This window comes from Leptodactylus fuscus, chromosome 5, assembly GCF_031893055.1.
Source record: "Leptodactylus fuscus isolate aLepFus1 chromosome 5, aLepFus1.hap2, whole genome shotgun sequence".
Lineage (NCBI taxonomy): Eukaryota > Metazoa > Chordata > Amphibia > Anura > Leptodactylidae > Leptodactylus > Leptodactylus fuscus.
In genome coordinates this window covers 11,936,574-11,955,118 of record NC_134269.1, presented here as the reverse complement: position 1 = coordinate 11,955,118, position 18,545 = coordinate 11,936,574, and the positions used below count along the sequence as shown (strand labels likewise).

Here is an 18,545-nt window from a genome sequence, read left to right as displayed (position 1 = left end):
ATGTACTGTATATTTCTTCAATCTCCAACATCTGTTCCGACATACTTCCTCAATTGTTTATTAGGCCCTGGGATGAGGAATGTCTTGGCCTCCCTCACTTCAAGACATACTACAGGGCTGTGAAGTTTATCAATTGGTTAATGGGTCCAAGTACCATGACCATGTTAGGTGGTATGACTGGAATTAGGCTACAGCCTCTTTTGGAGTGTGGGTTCGATTCCCACCACTGCCAACTATTTACTTCAGTGTGGTCCACAATGACTAGTAATATGGTTTCCAAACTGACTGATTTTGTGATTTGTCACCAACAAAAATAAAAAGCATTCTTAACCAGATTGACCACTAAGATTTCACCACAAGTTCCAAAAAATCTATTAGGTCCCACCGAGATTTGAACTCGGATCGCTGGATTCAGAGTCCAGAGTGCTAACCATTACACCATGGAACCAAGCTACAATGTCGGACTTTTGGGGTATCTCTGGAAAGGAGAGAGGACATCAAAGTAGGAAATTTTTGGATTTATGCTTGGCCTTAGGCTGGCTGTAAATCTTAGACTCAATGGTCTAAGTAGACATCATGTGTTTGCTGAGCCTGATTGACCTGAGTGGACACATACGGTGGCGATGTTTCTTTTTATTATTATTTTTTTCACCTTCCCTGATCTCATATATAAAAAAATAGGTTATCCTCAACATCCCCTTTAATATATATTTGGTCACCTCGCTTCCCCTAAAAAAGTGATCAAAAATTCATAGATACCAAAAGTGGGAAAAATATACTGGTATCCCTCAACTTACCCCTCTATGACAGCACCACAGAAATATAGGCTCCGTCTCTAATAGGTACAAGAAGAAGCACAAGAGGTTAAATAGCTGGACTCGTTTTTTGATTATTTTTTTTTAACCTTATTCTTCTCCTGGCTTGGACTTGTAAGGTCAGTATTTTACATTTGGAAGAGGGTTGGGGTTGCCAGTTGGGGGAATGTTGTTGCTGGTACTTCTCCATGTTTCTCTTGTGCAGGCAGTGTCGGACTGGGGTGTCTAGGGCCCACCAGTGGAATTGTTTCTAGGGGCCCACCATCAGGACCCCTGCAGACCAGCGTTAGCGAAACAGGGCGACTAAAGTTAAAAACATGTTGGGAGCCATGCTGCTCACCCACCACATGATGTGCACCATCACAATGCCTAAACCCACTGCTACACACTGTATGGAATGTGAGCAGCGTGGCTCCTAGAATGTAAGGGCCCGTACACACGGACACAGAAGGGGCGGATTATGGCGCGTAATCCACGTCATAATCCACTCCCTCACAATGGTGGTCTATGTAGACCGCCAGGCTTCTTTTTTCCGTGAGCAGCAGGCTGTCATTCACTGAAAAAAGAAGCGGGCTGCCCTTTCTTCAGGTGGATTCCACGGCTCAGCAGCAGGGGGGGGCGGAGGAGCGGAATAGCAGCATCGGTCCTGCCGCTGCTGGCTTCACCTGTGCCGGCGTCTACACTCCCCGGCATCCGCCTCTCTATTACAGCAGATGCCGGGTCTGTATTGGCATTGTGAACACTGTACATCCAATGCCTAGTGCATCGGCAGCACACACGCAGGGACAGCGGCATAGAAGCGACGACTTCTCGCCGCTGGCTTTGCATATGTAACCCCACCCACCAATGACACAACAAACCGGAAGACAGAAGAATTTGCTGCAGCGAAGACTAGCGAGTATGCGACGTGGGACAACCCCTTTAAGTACTATCATGGTGTCTATCATAATGATATGTGTATTGTAGTGGTGTATGATAGACACCATGATAAGACTTAAGGGTTAAACAAATATAAACATATATATATTAATTATTACATTTGCCAAAAAAAAAGAAAAAAAAGAATATACTTACATTTATGAAGAAGGAAGTGCAGCACGGCCGTAGACTGCTCCTGTCCCCACACTGTACGATGTAAGGGATGGCTCACGAGGGGGAGGGGCTGCACAGAGAATTGGAGGATCACGATAGGGGAAGCTGCAGCTGCTGCCCCTGCCCCGGTGTCCTCAGTCCCCATGTATACTTTTCCTGTATTAATACGGAAAGTATACCACAGGCAGGAGGCCTCTGTGTAAGTGTCGGGGCCCTGGGAAACTGCCGGCAGCCGGCCATCTTTAATCATTAAAGTGCTGCCAGCAGCCTGGGGCCCCGAGGTTACAGATCAGGCCCCGGACCACTGTCAGTCCTCATTTTCTCAATGCAAATGCATTGGCCAGGGGCCCAAACTGGCCCCTGACATCCTGATCGGGCCCCTGGTCAATGCACCTGCATTGGGAAAATGAGGACTGATGGTGAAGGCTCGGGGCCTACCAATTCCCCGGTTCCCTGGCAGTTTTCTAAATCTTTGGAATATTCTGTACTCTCCTATGCTACATGGCTTTTGTTAATTTTTCTTTTCCCATTGGGGAATCGAACCCTGGTCTGCCATAGTGATAATTACCGCTATACGAACAAGGAAATGCTGTAGGATGTGCCTCAAAAGAAAACCATGAAAAAAAAGAAACAAAAAAACCCCATACTCACATATGACATTTGACCTTTAATGAGGCCGCTGATTGGCCTAAGCAACCACATGTGGCGAGGACTTCTGCCAGAACAAGCCCCCGAGCACCGCTGGACCGAACAACACTGGGGACACTGGAGATCCGGAGATAAGTGAGTATGTTTTGGGGTTTTTTTTCACCTTCCCCAGCCTCTTGGCAGAAATCTATAATTCTTGGACAACCCCTTTAAGTGTCACTTCAATGGCGTTTAGCCTTGCCTTAACAGTGTCCTCCTTCAACGAGGCCTCCATTACCAGAGGAGCCTCCAAGTGATGGACAGCTGACAAGTGTTCAGCCTGTTCTTCCCTCTCCCAGGCAATCACGTCCCTCGATACCTGTCTGAAGGACTTTTGGGGTGAGGTGTTGCCCTCTAATCTTTATATTTAGAATCTTCTTCGGTGACTGATTCTGGGAGCCAATAAAGAATTGGGCTTACAACACTGTCTCCACGTCTACCAAGAGACACTACTCATATTTTCTTCTGCAACATGACCAGAAGTTCCTGGAGTCCATTGAAGAACTGAACAAGGGATTATTTCCTCTTCCTGTACATCACTGTCTTCCTCAACTCTCCTGTTGATGAGCAATTTTGCCTTCAATGATTGGTGTCATCACTCAGCCGGGCCATGGACTACAAGTTCATGGCATAAGTTACAAAACTATCAGGTTCCACCGAGATTCGAACTCAGATCGCTGGATTCAAAGTCCAGAGTGCTAACCATTACACCATGGAACCAGTTAGTATGTGCCTCGTTATGTCTTATTTTTCTGGAGATGACATGTTTACGACCTTGTAATTACAGTACGGAACAGTTTCGTTACATAGTGAAAATTTCAGGGATCGACATTGTGTGTCCTGGTGGTTGAGAGAACAAAGATGAACTTCAATGACATTGCCTGGATGGATCGTCCGATTGTAAGAACCATTCTGTCCCTCAAGTGGAATTTGGTGGTGAACCGTATCAACACAACCCATCAGAAGACGTCTACACGACATTGGGCTGCAGGTGTTCCATTGACCTCACGCCATCATTCTCAAAGGCTATTATGGTGTACAGCAAAAGGGCAACGGAGGCCGGAATGGAGATCTCTCCTCTTCAGTGATGAGTCCAACTTTAGTCTTCGACACAATGGTCAACGTCTGGTGGCATGTTGCTTACGCTACTGTGAGCAGCCTAAACATGATACTACGGCCTTCAGCATCTCCCCTCACGTATTTGTGATGCTCACACTTCATACTCAATAACTCGAGATCTTTTCAATATGTTAGACCCAGAAACATGCAGAAAAAAACTTTACAGGTCCCGCCAAGATTTGTACTTGGATCACCGGATTCGGAGTCCTAACCATGAACAAGTCTACCACGACCCAGTCCATCCAGTCATTGGCAAGAGACCGAACAGACCATGGCAGCAGACAACAGAGCTCTGGGGACAAGTAAGTATGTTTTTGGTATTTTACACCTCCTCCGAACAGTCACTGGACATCCCCTTTAAGCGATCTTGTTTAGATGATATCTTGTACATTTTCTTTACGGTTTCTGGGCTCTACGCTTCACCGTTATGCTTTACTTCTTTTCAGGAATATTCACAGGATAAATGTTTGGCTCATGGTCACACTGCAAAAACAAATTTCTCAGAGGATAGAATGAGAGGCCAGCAGGTGGCAGTATTAGTCTGTGATGCCGAATCCTGCTCATTGAAAGACGAGCAGGAGACTGGATTCGGTATTTTACATTGTGGAGAGAGCTGTGCTTGGCACTTGGGGTCCTACATGTTTCGCTTGCACAGGTTCTTGTAAATATTTGGAATTGTTTTTCCATGCATAATGTTATCTGGATTTTAAGGGAAATTCATCGACTACTTCTAATAAGCTATAGTAAAAACAGTATACTGGCCCATAAGGGGATCGAACCCGCGACCTTGGCGTTATTAGCACCACGCTTTAACCAACTGAGCTAACCGGCCACATGTTCTATGCTGTTTTTTTTTTTTATGAAACTCAGAATTAGGTTGTATCCATGACTTTATAACTTGTTTTGTAAAAAATGTTGGATGATTTTTATTTTTATTAAATATTCTGTGTTCTACTATTTTACTTCAGTTTGATATTATTGTTATGCAAAAAGTTTGCCTCCCCGTCGGGGAATCGAACCCCGGTCTACCGCGTGACAGGCGGGGATACTTACCACTATACTAACGAGGAATTGCGCTGGATGTTTTTGTACAGGGAAGCAGCAGATATTTCTATGGTAACTACTGAGTAGGGAGATATACTGTAGTAGGATTCTAACTTTGGACCCAACATATTTACTTCAGCCCAGGATAGTTTAGGTCTTAAGACTTGAGTTTTTTTTTTTATATTTTCCACCTTTGTCTTCCAAAATGTATAAGTTCTTTGCTTATTCGTTGCGTGATGAGTTGTTCTATTTTGGGGTAAATATAAGATAAGATAAGATAAGATATTCCTTTAATAGTCCCACAATGGGGAAATTTCAGTGATACAGTTTCATAGATGGTACAGTAGTATATAACAAGAGAGAAACACATACAGCTCATGGCAGAGAAATCCTAGGAATCAGAGCAACTAAAAAAGAAAGAAACACAGACACACTGCAGGATCATTTAGTTCTCTGTGCCGATTGATGTTAATAACAATAATTATAATAATAATAATAATACAGCCGACTTGGTTGTAGGACACGAGGAGGGGGGTCACAGCATGTGGATATAACAAGCAGAAATTTTTGCAGAGGTGGGGGGACATAAGCAGCTATCATGATAACATGTGGTAGTCCCTTTGGTAGGTGGTGAGATCTCCTGCTCACAGCTGATAGTTCGGTATCTTGTATCAGCACTATTGTCCTTTTAACCACAAAAAATGCCCCAGATGTCCTTCATCACAAGCCCTCCTCCTCCTCCTCCTCCTCCTTACCACAGTGTTCTACTGCCCCAAGGAAGTCAGAGACCATCCAGGTATACATGGTGCTGCTCTCTTGCCAAGCTTCCATAGCTCCTGGGGTAGGTGGGTGATGGTAGGTTCCCAGGCTGTAGCAGAGTCCCACGTGTCCACAGTAATAGAAAGAAATACCAGTCAGCTGTAGCATCTTCACACATCAGCAATAGACGCCAAAAATCATCTCCTTGAACGAAGAAGTCCGCATTTCCATGTAGGTTTCTCTTCCATGCCGCATGTTGAGCCATGCTGTCCTAGCTGGGGGGATGGTAACAGGCACATGTGGAAACCAGCTGAACCAGGTCTTGAGTCCATGCTTTACAATGGAAACAAAAGGAACAAAAAACTCCACAGGGTCTTCCATTCGATTTATAGTTGCTAAATTCATAGTGCTAGATTGCTTGGTTACCGGATTCTTGAAGATAGAGAGAAAAAGAGTGAAAAAGGAAAGAAAAGTTTGCTCCCAGCTTGGAGCTCTGTATCAGGGCAGCCAGCCTCTCAGGGGGCAGCGCCTAAAAAAAAAAAAAAAATATAATGTTTGATGAGTTTTTATTTAATGTTTTTGTAGGAGGGGCGAGTTTTGTTTTTATGGCATGGTAACTTTTTTCACTGGTCGTTACGTTACCATATTCATATCGCTTTTATTATGTTTTACCAGGATTACAAAATATAATTCCATTTTGGGGAAAAAAATTATTTGCCCGCTGACACCGTATTCTGACATCAGTAACTTTTTAACTTTTTTTAAAAAAAAATTTAAATTTGTTAATTTTATTGGCATCATTTTTTGGTATCTGCAACTTTTTGGTTACTTTTTAATGTTTTTTGGGAGGCGAGATGACTAAAACACTTTCATTTGCTCCAGAAGTGGATTTGACCCTAATGAAAAAAATAAAAAGATCAGATGACCCCGACGTGATTTGAACACGCAACCTTCTGATCTGGAGTCAGACGCGCTACCGTTGCGCCACGAGGTCATAATTGGTGGTGCTCCTTTTCCTTGCCCTCATTTACAGGCATCATTAGATCTCATTGATCATTGATAGAGAAGGGAGAATTCAAGATTCATTTTGTTTTGGGTTTGGTTGGTTCAGGACCAAGAAAAAGTTTGGTACACACTACACCTTAAATTGGCTTAAAACATGACCGAGGCCCCAATATTGGCCATCACCAAGCCTGGTAAGGAGCTTATGAGCCCTACTGGACTATATCACTCTCGCAAGTGGACAACAAATCCCTGACCAACATCCTTCCATCAAAATGGCTTCATGCTAATAAAATCTACAGCATGGAACCTGAGAGAGTCGTGTATGAACGTCCAGGCCGTACTTGACATTGGTGGATTGAAGGTCTTGGTGTCACTGGACACAGACAAGGCCTTTAACATGGTTGAGTGTAATTATATAGGGCAGGTTTTGGGTAAGTTCGGTTTTCTCTCTAGGTTTATTGACTTGACCCACCTGCTTTATCACCTGGAGGCCTCTGCATTCCCTTATACCCTTTCCTGTATGCAACAAGGGGCACTGATGGAGCCCTTTCAGAGCAAGGCGGTACGGTCTGCACACAGATGATACCAGTCTCTGAGAAGACCAAATTGGTGTCCACTTAGGTCTACATAATCTCTAGATAACCAACCTCTATGTGACACCTCCGATATTACCTGCCTTGGAGTCAAAGTCACAAGAAATGTGGCACCTCATTATTCCCTCAATGTCTCCTCATTCAGGGTACTGTCCCACCCAAAAAAAAAAAACAGTTCTAGTCCACCTTATGCCTCTTGCCTGTCAGGATAGATCTTGTCAAAATGTTCTTATGGCCCAAAATACTATATATGTACTGTATATTTCTTCAATCTCCAACATCTGTTCCGACATACTTCCTCAATTGTTTATTAGGCCCTGGGATGAGGAATGTCTTGGCCTCCCTCACTTCAAGACATACTACAGGGCTGTGAAGTTTATCAATTGGTTAATGGGTCCAAGTACCATGACCATGTTAGGTGGTATGACTGGAATTAGGCTACAGCCTCTTTTGGAGTGTGGGTTCGATTCCCACCACTGCCAACTATTTACTTCAGTGTGGTCCACAATGACTAGTAATATGGTTTCCAAACTGACTGATTTTGTGATTTGTCACCAACAAAAATAAAAAGCATTCTTAACCAGATTGACCACTAAGATTTCACCACAAGTTCCAAAAAATCTATTAGGTCCCACCGAGATTTGAACTCGGATCGCTGGATTCAGAGTCCAGAGTGCTAACCATTACACCATGGAACCAAGCTACAATGTCGGACTTTTGGGGTATCTCTGGAAAGGAGAGAGGACATCAAAGTAGGAAATTTTTGGATTTATGCTTGGCCTTAGGCTGGCTGTAAATCTTAGACTCAATGGTCTAAGTAGACATCATGTGTTTGCTGAGCCTGATTGACCTGAGTGGACACATACGGTGGCGATGTTTCTTTTTATTATTATTTTTTTCACCTTCCCTGATCTCATATATAAAAAAATAGGTTATCCTCAACATCCCCTTTAATATATATTTGGTCACCTCGCTTCCCCTAAAAAAGTGATCAAAAATTCATAGATACCAAAAGTGGGAAAAATATACTGGTATCCCTCAACTTACCCCTCTATGACAGCACCACAGAAATATAGGCTCCGTCTCTAATAGGTACAAGAAGAAGCACAAGAGGTTAAATAGCTGGACTCGTTTTTTGATTATTTTTTTTTAACCTTATTCTTCTCCTGGCTTGGACTTGTAAGGTCAGTATTTTACATTTGGAAGAGGGTTGGGGTTGCCAGTTGGGGGAATGTTGTTGCTGGTACTTCTCCATGTTTCTCTTGTGCAGGCAGTGTCGGACTGGGGTGTCTAGGGCCCACCAGTGGAATTGTTTCTAGGGGCCCACCATCAGGACCCCTGCAGACCAGCGTTAGCGAAACAGGGCGACTAAAGTTAAAAACATGTTGGGAGCCATGCTGCTCACCCACCACATGATGTGCACCATCACAATGCCTAAACCCACTGCTACACACTGTATGGAATGTGAGCAGCGTGGCTCCTAGAATGTAAGGGCCCGTACACACGGACACAGAAGGGGCGGATTATGGCGCGTAATCCACGTCATAATCCACTCCCTCACAATGGTGGTCTATGTAGACCGCCAGGCTTCTTTTTTCCGTGAGCAGCAGGCTGTCATTCACTGAAAAAAGAAGCGGGCTGCCCTTTCTTCAGGTGGATTCCACGGCTCAGCAGCAGGGGGGGGCGGAGGAGCGGAATAGCAGCATCGGTCCTGCCGCTGCTGGCTTCACCTGTGCCGGCGTCTACACTCCCCGGCATCCGCCTCTCTATTACAGCAGATGCCGGGTCTGTATTGGCATTGTGAACACTGTACATCCAATGCCTAGTGCATCGGCAGCACACACGCAGGGACAGCGGCATAGAAGCGACGACTTCTCGCCGCTGGCTTTGCATATGTAACCCCACCCACCAATGACACAACAAACCGGAAGACAGAAGAATTTGCTGCAGCGAAGACTAGCGAGTATGCGACGTGGGACAACCCCTTTAAGTACTATCATGGTGTCTATCATAATGATATGTGTATTGTAGTGGTGTATGATAGACACCATGATAAGACTTAAGGGTTAAACAAATATAAACATATATATATTAATTATTACATTTGCCAAAAAAAAAGAAAAAAAAGAATATACTTACATTTATGAAGAAGGAAGTGCAGCACGGCCGTAGACTGCTCCTGTCCCCACACTGTACGATGTAAGGGATGGCTCACGAGGGGGAGGGGCTGCACAGAGAATTGGAGGATCACGATAGGGGAAGCTGCAGCTGCTGCCCCTGCCCCGGTGTCCTCAGTCCCCATGTATACTTTTCCTGTATTAATAGGGAAAGTATACCACAGGCAGGAGGCCTCTGTGTAAGTGTCGGGGCCCTGGGAAACTGCCGGCAGCCGGCCATCTTTAATCATTAAAGTGCTGCCAGCAGCCTGGGGCCCCGAGGTTACAGATCAGGCCCCGGACCACTGTCAGTCCTCATTTTCTCAATGCAAATGCATTGGCCAGGGGCCCAAACTGGCCCCTGACATCCTGATCGGGCCCCTGGTCAATGCACCTGCATTGGGAAAATGAGGACTGATGGTGAAGGCTCGGGGCCTACCAATTCCCCGGTTCCCTGGCAGTTTTCTAAATCTTTGGAATATTCTGTACTCTCCTATGCTACATGGCTTTTGTTAATTTTTCTTTTCCCATTGGGGAATCGAACCCTGGTCTGCCATAGTGATAATTACCGCTATACGAACAAGGAAATGCTGTAGGATGTGCCTCAAAAGAAAACCATGAAAAAAAAGAAACAAAAAAACCCCATACTCACATATGACATTTGACCTTTAATGAGGCCGCTGATTGGCCTAAGCAACCACATGTGGCGAGGACTTCTGCCAGAACAAGCCCCCGAGCACCGCTGGACCGAACAACACTGGGGACACTGGAGATCCGGAGATAAGTGAGTATGTTTTGGGGTTTTTTTTCACCTTCCCCAGCCTCTTGGCAGAAATCTATAATTCTTGGACAACCCCTTTAAGTGTCACTTCAATGGCGTTTAGCCTTGCCTTAACAGTGTCCTCCTTCAACGAGGCCTCCATTACCAGAGGAGCCTCCAAGTGATGGACAGCTGACAAGTGTTCAGCCTGTTCTTCCCTCTCCCAGGCAATCACGTCCCTCGATACCTGTCTGAAGGACTTTTGGGGTGAGGTGTTGCCCTCTAATCTTTATATTTAGAATCTTCTTCGGTGACTGATTCTGGGAGCCAATAAAGAATTGGGCTTACAACACTGTCTCCACGTCTACCAAGAGACACTACTCATATTTTCTTCTGCAACATGACCAGAAGTTCCTGGAGTCCATTGAAGAACTGAACAAGGGATTATTTCCTCTTCCTGTACATCACTGTCTTCCTCAACTCTCCTGTTGATGAGCAATTTTGCCTTCAATGATTGGTGTCATCACTCAGCCGGGCCATGGACTACAAGTTCATGGCATAAGTTACAAAACTATCAGGTTCCACCGAGATTCGAACTCAGATCGCTGGATTCAAAGTCCAGAGTGCTAACCATTACACCATGGAACCAGTTAGTATGTGCCTCGTTATGTCTTATTTTTCTGGAGATGACATGTTTACGACCTTGTAATTACAGTACGGAACAGTTTCGTTACATAGTGAAAATTTCAGGGATCGACATTGTGTGTCCTGGTGGTTGAGAGAACAAAGATGAACTTCAATGACATTGCCTGGATGGATCGTCCGATTGTAAGAACCATTCTGTCCCTCAAGTGGAATTTGGTGGTGAACCGTATCAACACAACCCATCAGAAGACGTCTACACGACATTGGGCTGCAGGTGTTCCATTGACCTCACGCCATCATTCTCAAAGGCTATTATGGTGTACAGCAAAAGGGCAACGGAGGCCGGAATGGAGATCTCTCCTCTTCAGTGATGAGTCCAACTTTAGTCTTCGACACAATGGTCAACGTCTGGTGGCATGTTGCTTACGCTACTGTGAGCAGCCTAAACATAATACTACGGCCTTCAGCATCTCCCCTCACGTATTTGTGATGCTCACACTTCATACTCAATAACTCGAGATCTTTTCAATATGTTAGACCCAGAAACATGCAGAAAAAAACTTTACAGGTCCCGCCAAGATTTGTACTTGGATCACCGGATTCGGAGTCCTAACCATGAACAAGTCTACCACGACCCAGTCCATCCAGTCATTGGCAAGAGACCGAACAGACCATGGCAGCAGACAACAGAGCTCTGGGGACAAGTAAGTATGTTTTTGGTATTTTACACCTCCTCCGAACAGTCACTGGACATCCCCTTTAAGCGATCTTGTTTAGATGATATCTTGTACATTTTCTTTACGGTTTCTGGGCTCTACGCTTCACCGTTATGCTTTACTTCTTTTCAGGAATATTCACAGGATAAATGTTTGGCTCATGGTCACACTGCAAAAACAAATTTCTCAGAGGATAGAATGAGAGGCCAGCAGGTGGCAGTATTAGTCTGTGATGCCGAATCCTGCTCATTGAAAGACGAGCAGGAGACTGGATTCGGTATTTTACATTGTGGAGAGAGCTGTGCTTGGCACTTGGGGTCCTACATGTTTCGCTTGCACAGGTTCTTGTAAATTTTTGGAATTGTTTTTCCATGCATAATGTTATCTGGATTTTAAGGGAAATCCATAGACTACCTCTAAGCTATGGTAAAAAGAGTATCCTGGCCCGTACGGGGATCGAACCGGCGACCTTGGCGTTATTAGCACCACGCTCTAACCAACTGAGCTAACCGGCCACATGGCTATAAGGCCAAAACACATTAACTTGGCCAATGTGATATATATTTATACCGTTCACTGTACAAGATAGCTAACATTTTGGAATAGTCCTGACTTCTATGTACATGGGGGCACCTACATAATTTCCTAATATTTTTTTTTATGAGTCTGGAACACCTCTCTACCCAGTGGAAGCAGAATGAAAACTTACCGAGTGTCCTCCCACACCCCAACCACACAATGGCTAAACTAAACTCCCCCATCCCAATGGAATAACCCTATTAAAGGGAAAGTTGTGTTGCCTCAGATTAGGTAAGAAAATTTCAGGTAAGACTATTTTATGTGTGACCCTTCAGAGATGACCTACCTCAGAGTGAAAGTCACAAGCGATGCAATATTATTCCCTTAATGTCTCCTCGTTTTTGACACTGTCCCACCAAAAAACTTAAGTTTGGTCCACATTGTGTCTCTAGTTGGGTCAGGGTGGGTCTTATCAAAATGATTTTATTGCCCAAATTTCTGTATATGTTGCTCCAATCATCGGCATCTATTCCGACCCACTTTTTCCATGAGCCTCCCAGTATTTTGGCTTTCTTCTTATACGATATTAAGTTGGCAAGTGTTAACACTCAGTCGTGTATTAGGCCTGGCATGATAAAGGGTCTGGGATTCCCCGACTTTAAGAAGAAGATGTACTACACTGCTGTTTTGCTATTTACTAATGCCTTTAACCAGCTTCGGGCCACCCATAGAATATACAGGGTGGCCATAAAATAACCTCAGGTGTTTGGAGTCGTGTGCAGGCTGACCCAATGGACAGAATTGCCTAAAAATTTGTATGTGTGCTAATCAAGGCATGGGGAAACGGACAGCATGAAAAAGAAATTTAATACCAAAACTCCCCACCAGGGGATAATGTGGCGCTGTACAGTGAGCGCGCCACGCAAAACCCGTCTGTCAATACTTAGGGATGTCCCATTTGGACCACCGACTAGCATGACTGTTCAATGTGGCCGCCATCATGCATGGTCATCCTATGCAGAACGTGCTCGATGCTTGGGTGTAATGTCTCTGGTGAGATGCTGCGCACTTCTAACGTGATGCGGTCTTTGAGGTCAGGCAGGGTTTCGACATTCCCCGATAAACACGCTCCTTCAAGTGTCTCCACAGAAATCACAAGGAGTGAGACCCGGAGAGCGCGGTGGCCACGCTGTAGGGAATGAGCGGCTCAAAATCCTGTCATCGGGAAAATGTGCACGAAGAGCATTCTTCACAGGATTTGCGATGTGAGGAGGGGCTCATCCTGCATGAAGGTGATCGTCTGCAGACACTGCCGCTGTTGGAGTTGGGGAACGACCACTGTTTCCAGCATTGTCTGGTCCCTCGCTGCTGTGACGGAACTGGTGGCAACCCCAGTTGGGCCCAAATCTTCGAAAGAGAACGGTCCGATCATGAACGATGAGGTGAACCCGCACCAAACGGTCACCTTGGGCGAATGCAGCAGAACCCCCTCGAGCGCACGCAGGTTTTCGGTGGCCTATATGCAACAGTTCTGTGTGTTGACCGTTCCATTCAGGTAAAAATACGCTTTGTCGCTCCACAGGATATTCCATGGCCAATTGGTATGCAGAAACATTAATGCAAATGTCATGCGGGTGTCATTGTCACCAGGAAGCAGTTGGGGATGATTTTTTGTGTTTTTTTTTTTTGTTGTTTTTTTTTTCATGTCATCCGTTTCCCCATGCCTTGATTAGCACACATACAAATTTTCAGGCAATTCCGTCCATTGGGTCAGCCTGCACACGACTCCAAACACCTGAGGTTATATTATGGCCACCCTGTATATACATCCAGGTGGCCCCTTTTCTTGATGATTCAGATTCCCCCTGACCCGGTGGTTATGTGATCTACTGGGGATTGGAGCTCAGCAGAGCTGCTGGGTCCTAGAGGATCCATATCAGCTCAACAGCTAGGCTAAGGCCCCATGTAGTGGACCACAGGTGGAGTAGAGGTGGAAGGACACAATATTAAAAAAATATATATCTAAATAGAAAAGTAAAAAATAAAAATTAAAGTAAGATGTTTTAAAAAAAAATCTGCCAATACCGTGCCCACATTACAGGTTCTAACTCCACCCCCAATGACAATACCAATAGAAATTACTGTAACAGTGAGGGAAAACTATTCTCAAAAACTTAAGAATGTGTCCTGAACCAGAGAAATTGATTCGGTACTGAAGTAGTTAAACAAACTTAGACAGATCAACAATTGGTTAATGATTAAACTTACCTTGGCCATGTCGGGTGGCGGTGGCCGAGCGGCAGAGGCAGTGAGCTTAGGCTTTTGCTCCTCGGAGTCCCAATGCTGCCATGTATTTTTGTTTTTCCAGTATTGTCCATAGTGTTTTCATTACATATCCAGAGAGAGATGTTTGGTTGATATTTTTTTGTTATTTGTCACCAAAGAAAATTTCCAGTCTGACCTGTAAGATTTCACCAAAAATTCCAAAATTGTCAAATATCCGCTCCTTGGCAATATTACAATGGTGTATTGGGGACTATGTATATCCTCCAACTCAAAAACAAACCTAAAAAATAGCAAAACCTAACCATGTGGCGTTTCCCTTTAAGAAGGAACCTATAGCAATTCCTCGTTAGTATAGTGGTAAGTATCCCCGCCTGTCACGCGGGAGACCGGGGTTCGATTCCCCGACGGGGAGGCTACACTTTTTGCTATAATTCAAATCAAAACTCACATAACATTATAGGAGAGTACAGAATTGGTACCGTATTGGTCAGTCTGTTATTACCTTTACATAGTAGAGATCATTTGATGGATCTGTTGGGAAATCCAGAAGTATAAATTTTCATGGTGTACAAAATGTTACAGGTCCCACCGAGATTTGAACTCGGATCGCTGGATTCAGAGTCCAGAGTGCTAACCATTACACCATGGAACCACTGAAGAGGAGATGGCTTATGGTGATGAAAGAGGGTGTCATGGAAGGAACTCTTCAGCCTTAGGCTTGGCCTTACATTGTAGATGTCATATGACTAATTCCACCATCAAGATTAACAGCTAAATTGCCCACTGAATGTTGCGTACAGAGACTTTCCAAGATGGCAGATGAATTCGAACACTGGTAATTTTGGCCTACAGTTAGTCTAAAATGTCCGGCATGCTCTCAGCACTGGTTTGGGCCAAATCCACCATTTCAATAAAAATCTAAATGTGTACAGCCAACTTTAGAGAGCGCTAATATGACCACAACAATGTGGACTCCCTGTAAGGGCTCGTTCACATCTGCGTTCTTCTTTCCTTATTGCAGGTTTCCGTTTCCTGCATAAAACAGATGCAGGAGACTTTCTCACCCATTCATTTGAATGGGTTAGAAAGCTGTCCGGCCGTGCGCGGCAGTGAGCGTTTTGCGCTCTCCGCCGCGAAACCGGGTTTTATAATCCGGACACAGAGTCGGACATGCAGTACTCTGTGTCCGGATAAAAAAATCCGGTTTCGCGGCGGAGAGCCTAAAACGCTCACCGCCGCGCACGGCCGGACCCGATCTATGGTTTCCGTCTTCTGCCATGCAGAAGACGGAAACCATAGTACGGACACATTGAACGCAGGTGTGAACCCAGCGTCATTTATTAAGGATGTCCAGATTACCCCAATGCCACCAAGAATTAGTGGAAATTTGCCATGAATATTTCCCTTGCGTGCTATCCCTCCAAAGGTTTTGCTGTCACTTATCTGTGGCTCCATGTTCCAGAGTGGCATGGTGGCTGGTGTCCTTATGCGTCTGGCTGTTGGACACGCGCCTTTAATCCTAGCTTCTCAAGCTAAAGTTTGTGAGTTCTGGTCCATCCTTTGTTGTGTGGGTCAAGTGTTTCCCCTATGCTCATCAACATGGTGTCTTTGGGTGAAGCCTACAGGGAGGAGGGACAGCAAAGGAGGAAGGAGGTGTGTGCTCCAAGAGGAGGGACAGCGAAGGAGGTGTGTGCTCCAAGAGGAAGAAGAACCTGGGCTATTTAATGCCCTGTGTTTCGGCTGTTCCACAGAGAAGAACTAGGACTTCTTCAAGAGGAAGCTCTTTTTTGTGATACAAGTTGTATATTCTTACCTGTAATGTTACCTATAAGTCTGTTATTCTAACATCTTTATTATGTTTCCCAGATGTCCTCAGCTGGTTCTGGTGGTGATGACTCTGCAGGTAGAAAATCTTCTTCCACGTGAAGACAGTAGAGACTCCAATATTCCTCTGCCTGGGGGCTAGGACTATAATAGGTGTCGCCATTGCCATACCAATACATCTGAGAAGCCATCTATGAAAGATTTTGTAATATGGGTAAAAGAACATGTCCAAGATTCCATGCAGGAAACGAAGAACTCCCAACGTCCAAAGCACACTTCACTTCACTGTAAATCTGTCAACCATTCTGATGAAGAATTTCAGATTGTAGACGAGACTGTTTCTTCTTCAGATGAAGATCTGGAAGACTCTACTAAAGGGATCTTTCTGGTGGAGAAGATTCACAAACATATTAAGTCCATCTTGTCAGGTGACCATGATGTTGACCACGGAAAAGCTCCAGAGTTCACCTCTGTAGAACCTAGGGCCTTTAAAGTGGACGACACATTACAGAAGGCAATGCCAACAGAGTGGAAATGCAAATAGAATAGGAGATTTAAGGCTCTATTTCCAATTTCTGAAGAGCAGTATGAGAAGTGGGAACCACCTCCTAAGTGGACCATTCTCCCTTCTAATAACATATCAAAATCTCCAGGATCCTATGGACAGAAGATTAGCGTGTTCTCTCAGGTGCTGTTACTCTACCGCTGTGTAGACTTTACTGGGTGTGTCTTCTTCAGCAATCTAGCTGGGTGAGAACAACAATGAGTCCTTGGCTTGAGGTCTGTGACAGTAGCGGCTGTCCAATGGGCTTTAGGGCATCCTCGACCACCTGAGAGAGGTCCTCAGTGTATGGGACTGGACAAGAGAAATGCTCTATCTCCAGAGGCTCGTCTTTCACTCAGGTGGTGGACCCATCTGAAAGACGGGATGTCCACGGTCCTACCAGAGTGGACCCTGTTGACTATGAACGCATTCCTTCTAGGATGAGTAGCCCATTTTGACGAGGCACAAGTGAGAGGGTTTTGGAGCCCTTTAGAGAGGGATGTCATCCAATCTCCAAGAGCTTTGTGTAGTCCATCTGGCATTACAACATTTCTCCCTTCAGTTGTCAAGATAACCTCGGACAACCCTCTCAACCCTTTCTCAGAGAAGTGAGGATGATAATGTCCTGGATGGAAAAAACCTCACACACCACTCGGCAGTTCTCATCAGGGGATCCTTCAATATTATCGCGGATCAACTGAGCAGAGGACACTCCCTTCCAGGGGAATGGGCTGTGAATCTGGAGATATTTCATTAGATCACTCTGAAGTGGGATTGCCTGGACCTAGACCTTATGGCCACAAAAGTCAACACCAAAGTGAGAATGTTCTGCTTATTATACTAGGAGGACAATCCCTGGGCAGTGGGTGCCCTGTCCATCCCTTGGAGGTTCAGGCTGACATACATCTTCCCTACAGTTTCCGTGATACCGAGGATATTGATGAAAATCAGGCAGGATCAAGCAACAGTAATTGCCATCATACCGTTATGGCCAAAGAGGTGTGGTCTTCCCAACAGATACAGAGTCAAGGGACCTATTGGAGAATTCTACCAGTACAGGACCTGGTATCTCAGGGCTCTCAGCTCTGGCCAGATCTTAAAAAGTTCATTATGACAGCCTGGAGATCTAGGCCTGAAGGGGGCTACAAGACTCAAACCCACAGTGTTAAGGTCCATCTTGAAGTGGAACCTACCTACAGTACTCAAAGGTCTATGTGACCCATCTTTTGAGCCTTTAGATCAAATGGATCGCACTTAAGATCTCCTTTTTTGTTAGCAATAACGTCTGCAAAGAGGATACGTGATGTGTCAGGCGTTTTCATCAACTGAACCATACATAACCTTCTTTCCCAACACGGTTTATCTATGGTATCTTCTGGTCTTCATTCAAAAGTGCCAATCATGGCGACCATAAATCAGGTCATATTCCTTCCATTTTTTTTATCCATAACTGTCCTCCGCTGAGGAATAGAGGCTACACTCATTGGATCTTGCTAGAGGTTTGAGAATCTACTCAGGAAGTCCGAAAACTTCCTAACATCATTTTCAGGCCAAACCAGAGGCCTTAACGTCTCTAAATCCACCCTAGCTAGGTGGCTCAGAGAAGCCATCAGGTGTTCATTTGCAGCCCAGAGTTGGCGTTCCCCAGAGTTCAATCTACTGCGGACCATTTCCAGGGCAAGGCCCACCAATCAGCTGGAGTAACATCAAAAATTCCCAGACAAAAAAGCTTTCTTAGAGAAGATATAATGGTAAAAACCAGTAGGTGGCAGTATTACTCCATGATACTAAATCCTGCTCCTGCCAAGACTTGCAGGAAGGGGTTGGGGTCAGTATTTTACATTTGGCAGAGGGCTGTAGTTGGCACTTGGGGACGTGTTATCGCAGGCTGTCCTCCAGGTTTCTCTTGCACAGGTTTTTCTCAGTTTTTGGAATTGTCTTCCCATACGTAATGCTATCTGGATTTTCTGAAAGGTCCATA

The 18,545-nt window shown here is 44.9% G+C and overlaps 7 non-coding genes across 7 annotated transcripts; 1 reads left to right on the top strand and 6 right to left on the bottom strand.

Annotated features, from left to right (window-relative positions):
* Positions 1-376: 376 nt before the first annotated feature.
* TRNAQ-CUG (transfer RNA glutamine (anticodon CUG)) lies at positions 377-448 on the bottom strand. Its single transcript has one exon. It is a non-coding gene; the product is annotated as a tRNA-Gln (tRNA).
* A 2,794-nt stretch (positions 449-3,242) lies between these two features.
* TRNAQ-UUG (transfer RNA glutamine (anticodon UUG)) lies at positions 3,243-3,314 on the bottom strand. Its single transcript has one exon. It is a non-coding gene; the product is annotated as a tRNA-Gln (tRNA).
* Positions 3,315-6,438: 3,124 nt separating this feature from the next.
* Positions 6,439-6,510, bottom strand: TRNAW-CCA (transfer RNA tryptophan (anticodon CCA)). Its single transcript has one exon. It is a non-coding gene; the product is annotated as a tRNA-Trp (tRNA).
* Positions 6,511-7,740: 1,230 nt separating this feature from the next.
* On the bottom strand, positions 7,741-7,812 carry TRNAQ-CUG (transfer RNA glutamine (anticodon CUG)). The gene has a single exon. It is a non-coding gene; the product is annotated as a tRNA-Gln (tRNA).
* A 2,794-nt stretch (positions 7,813-10,606) lies between these two features.
* Positions 10,607-10,678, bottom strand: TRNAQ-UUG (transfer RNA glutamine (anticodon UUG)). Its single transcript has one exon. It is a non-coding gene; the product is annotated as a tRNA-Gln (tRNA).
* Positions 10,679-14,536: 3,858 nt separating this feature from the next.
* On the top strand, positions 14,537-14,608 carry TRNAD-GUC (transfer RNA aspartic acid (anticodon GUC)). The gene has a single exon. It is a non-coding gene; the product is annotated as a tRNA-Asp (tRNA).
* Positions 14,609-14,776: 168 nt separating this feature from the next.
* Positions 14,777-14,848, bottom strand: TRNAQ-CUG (transfer RNA glutamine (anticodon CUG)). The gene has a single exon. It is a non-coding gene; the product is annotated as a tRNA-Gln (tRNA).
* Between the last annotated feature and the right edge of the window lie 3,697 nt (positions 14,849-18,545).